General features: G+C 37.6%; 1 pseudogene; it reads left to right on the top strand.

Moving 5' to 3' along the window:
- Positions 1-688: 688 nt before the first annotated feature.
- Positions 689-1,985, top strand: LOC146469064 (uncharacterized; annotated as a pseudogene).
- The last annotated feature ends 2,924 nt before the right edge of the window (positions 1,986-4,909 follow it).

Here is a 4,909-nt window from a genome sequence, read left to right as displayed (position 1 = left end):
ACGTGCCCTTAAGTATTTTGGTTAATTTACATTTGTTACCTTGATTTTATACACAGATTAGCAAAATAAAAACGTTCTTAATCGACTGCCAGCCTGAGGAATGTTCTTAATACGTTCTAAAATTTTGGTTAATCTCAGCCTCGACGTTCTTATAAAAAAGGTTGTTATTAAAAAAAAAAACAGAGTGTAACACAAAAATTAACGATGTAAGAGTGACGTCACGACAGACAGACAGGCTTGGTGTTCGTCTAGTTAAACTCCTCCTTAAAATCTGTATTTTTCTAAATTTCTTTGAAATTCACTACTTCTTCTTTGTAAACGCTCTAAAAATCATAAAACAATTCTGAGATGTTTATGGAGCGATATGCTGCAAGAATACTATGCCATATTTAGATAGCGCCAAATGTTAACAATTCTTCTGTCCCTTAATCGTGTTATATTTAAGGAACGAAACTGCGTGGAAACTAAAACGCACATGAAGCAAAAATAACTTCTCTACAAGCAGAAGTTACTGAAGCCTGTCACAATAAACCGGCGCTGGAGGCATTGAAATAGCCAATTATTTAATCATTCCTATGATTCAAGCTTGTTTTGCAAAGAGAGTCATGATAATTTATAATTAGGGTGCGCCCGTGCAGCTATCTCGCATTTGACTTGAAAACGCTAACACCGTAGAAGATAAGAAAACATGACAAACCTTTCCAGCAAAAGTGCAGCAGAGGGCTACAAACAAGCCTCGCGTTCCGTGCAAAAGGCAGAGGGTGAAATGTTCTTCCAGACAGATGTTTCTCCCCAACCAGGGCACATCATCTTGGATTTAGGCTGCGGTACAGGAGAGCTGTCTGCTTACCTAGCTGGGATGGTAGGACCCGAGGGAAAGGTTATCGGTGTTGATCCTGATAAGGAACGAATTCAGCTCGCTCGGAAAACTCACAGTGAAATCAAGAATCTCTTATTCGTCGAAGGAAGCGCTTCAGACTTCCCAGAAATGTGGTCAGAGACGTACGTACGCCATAATTTTCGCTAATGGTGTACTCCACTGGATACGTGAGAAAAAGCAGGTCTTCAAGAATATGTTTGGAAGTCTAAGTGAAGGAAGCAAAATAGCCTTACACTACCTCGACCTACTACCGCCCTTTGAGTTAGACGCCTATAAGGAATTGAATCCCGAGAACGCAGAACAGATTTGCCAGATGTATCAATGTGAATCAAGGGCCCAAATCGAGCAGTATACTTTGTTAACGGGATTTGAAATAATCAAGAGTTACGAGTCTCACAGCATAGAATTTAGTTTCGAAAACGAAGCCAGTATTCTGGATTGGCATTGGGCTACAACACATGGTGTTTTTGATGTTTCACTTGTCACCAAAGAGCGCTTAGAAAGGTACCTAGCTCTGTACTCATCTAAAGACGAGAACGGCAACTTTCGAGGAATAAAGGTGAAACTGCCTCTCTGCCGATTAATAGCTAGCAAGTAACCGAGGAACCACTGACACTAACAAACTTATACTACGCTCTCGTGGAAAAAGATAAACAATCTGATTGCATGTGCATGCATATCTTTTTATGGACGCTTAATCGTAAGTTCTAAAATTTTAATACTTTTATCAGATAGTATTTTAAGGAAAACGACAAAACTTTTGAGTCTATAAAACATGTTTCGACAGAAACTTCTGTCATCCTCAGTTAGTTTAAAGTACAAAGCGGTAGAAGTTGAATTTATAATAAGTAGACAAAAATGTTAATTATGGTAACGGTAATAACAAAATAAACGTGAAACATGATAATGTGAGAGTTATAAGGATAATTTTAGATTTACATGGTGTAATTGCTTTATATAGTGATAGAAGCCCTTTTGAACTTTATTTTATAATCAGTATCGATCTTGTATTTTTACAACTGTATATTAAACACAATTATATTTTAAAGAGCTAATGTACTCTATGGAATTAGCGCTATAAAAATTATTATTATTATTATTATTATTACTATTATTATTATTATCATCATCATTAGTTGCGCATACTTTTCAGCGATCAAAGAAGGGAAAAGAAAATGAAACAATAGAATTAGAGTGTGTGAAATAGGTCCGTTACCAGAACTAGTTGGTACTGAATGGCAGCAATGACACAATAGAAAGGGCATTGCACAAAAAAAAAGATAAAGTGCTGATGTATTCTAGTTATCCACCTAGACCGTAAATTACTTGAATCTTGTAGCGCGACAGTCCTCGAAAATTTTTGTCATATTTTAAGAGTTACAGACGATTTCTTCTACGCGGCGAAGGCATTGATTTCGCTCAGCGTTTGGTGAGTGAGTCCCGCTACTAAAAACGGGTGCATGAGCAAGAGTATCCTGTAAGAGTGACAATTAAATAAAAATTCGAAGTTAGATTGTGGAAACGGAAGAGAATGCAATTCTGTTTTCTGAATCTTTGAGTTAAAATAGAAAAACCAGACGAAACGGAAATTTGAATAAGTTTATGTACTTCAAAACAACTGGAGCATAAATAACAAACGCGCAAGAACTTTTACTGTGAGTGAGAGATAGACTGCTCTGCAATGTAAATTCCTTGACTATTCCTGATTTACAGAGCAAATAATTTTTTTTTTCCAGCACATGTCTTTCTCTTAATGATCATTTTGATGCTTAAAATAGGAGACGCTGGTGTTTACGTTACAAAGGTCGTAGAGCTTGGGCTACATGTGGTTGTATATCAATGGGAATCGAAGGTCAAGATCAAGCAGTATTGTTGATCGGTTGGCTTTCAAATCATGATCGTTAATTACGAGGTGATGAGTGGACAAGTAGTGTTTGAAAACACAGAAAGTCTTTCTTTAGTGGCTTTGGTCGACGACACATGGTGGACGGAAACGGGAAACCTTACGCTTACCTTGATTACCGACTGTATTTCGACTGGTGGCTGTCAAGTGCTCATATTATCGGCACTACATTGTGCCCCCCTTCAGTATTTCCGCAACGAGTATTAATGCACTTAACTGGGGGGGGGGGGGGGGGGGTGTTGAGGTAATTGACCGAGAGAGAGAGGATAAAAAGGTGGGCAATTTTTGTTGTATAATATTTTGTCTTGCTATAACTATAGTAGGGTGGGAGGCGTTTGGGAAAGAATAGGCGTGCTTTTACAGTGACAACGCTTTTATTTTGAAAGCGGGTGGCTCGCATACCCGTACAAGTGTGTAATTGATTAGCCTGAATTTCAACTTTTTTTTTTTTTGACTAAAGGAGACGGCTTATTCTTCATCGGAGAAATCATTTCATAATTTCCTACCGGTACACTATTATTGTTTGAACCCTACTAATACCGAAGTATTTTTGTGCGGTTTATGACTTTGCGGGAAAAGCAGATCTCAGTTAGCAAGGGCTATTGGAATCCAAAAAGAAAATTGAGGGTAACCACGCATTTTTCAGAGACAAAAAACATAAATATCTCTAAAAAACAAGAACAAAAAAAAAAAGCAATGTATGGGATTTTTTACAAATTGAAAAATGCATGGTTACCCCTAACTGGGTTTTTTTTTTGAGATTCCAAAAGCATGTGATTTATTTTTATGACCGCCAAGAAGGTTTGGTGTTCGTCTAGTAATTGTTAACCTCCTCCTTGATTTCGCTCAGCGTTTGGTGAGTGAGTTACGCTATTAAAAAGTAGATTCTAGCCTGCCAGAGTGAAAGTTAAATCAAAATTCAAAGTTACATTGTGGAAACGGAGGAGAATGCAATTTTGTTTCCTTAGCCTTTGAGTCAAAAGAAAGAACAAGACGAAACGCAAATTTGCATAAGTGTATTTACTTCAAAACAACTGGAGCATAAATGACAAACACGCGAGAACTTTTACTGTGAGTGAGAGATATATAGGCTGCTATGCATTGAAAACTTCTTGACTATTACTGATTTACAAATAACTCATTTTTTCCAGTACATGTATTTCTCTTAATTGTCATTTTGATGCTTAAATTACAAGACGCTGATGTTTACGTTACAAAGGTCAACACAAATCGTGGAACTAGAAAACAGATCAAGGCAACGGATCGAGCATTACGAAATGCATTTAGCCTGGGAAGGAACATGCCTGTTCGCTAGTTAAGAAGAAATGAGGGTGGAGAAATCAACGAATACTGTTTAAAGTTTTCGCATTTAAGGACCTATGGTAAGTATCAAATTGAATGTTCACTTTTCCATGGCCGTACCTAGGATTTTTTGTCTGTGGGGGCAAACTCCGCACGGCCCTCACAGGGGTCTACCGTATGCAGGTTGGACATTAATTTTGTTTTCACTCCTACAAAGAAAGTTGCCTCTACGACGTTTAGAGAAAAAAAAAACACACCGATGCTTTTTGTTTTAAATTGTCATGACTTTTTATGGAGTAAACGTCTTGTTTCGCTTGGAGCAAATATTGTCTCTTATTTTAAAACAGTCGATGCACTGCTGTAAACAAAGGGAGAAAATCACTGAGCTTCCACAATTCAAACGCACTATATCAGTGGAGCGAAGCATTTGCAAAAACACAGTCGTTATTTAAATACAATTCAAGCCTTTTCAGTGTTACTGTGACACGTTGCATAGCTCTATAACACGCTACAACGATTATATAGAGAACCAAAAAACCAAATAGCCGTGCCAAGAAACGCAACTCCTTGTGACAAACACTAGCCGGGCCCGGCATTGCAACAATTGCAGAATGAAGCTCATTGCATGATACAAGCAATGATTAATTTCTGTCCTAATATTGCCAAATCTCAACAAGAAAGGCAGTTAAAACTATCAAGCACTTAAAAGAGCCAAGCCAAACCCAGCTGAAATGATAAAAACAATAAAAACACCGTCGTTGAACACACGGAATACGAGGTCATGTTCAAAACAAAGAGAATTCAAAAGAGGAAACTCAAAAATC

This window comes from Pavona decussata, unplaced genomic scaffold (assembly GCF_977016875.1).
Source record: "Pavona decussata unplaced genomic scaffold, jaPavDecu1.1 SCAFFOLD_127, whole genome shotgun sequence".
In the NCBI taxonomy this organism is placed as follows: Eukaryota; Metazoa; Cnidaria; class Anthozoa; order Scleractinia; family Agariciidae; genus Pavona; species Pavona decussata.
Note: the sequence above shows the minus strand (reverse complement) of the source record. Positions and strands in the feature narration are given on the sequence as shown.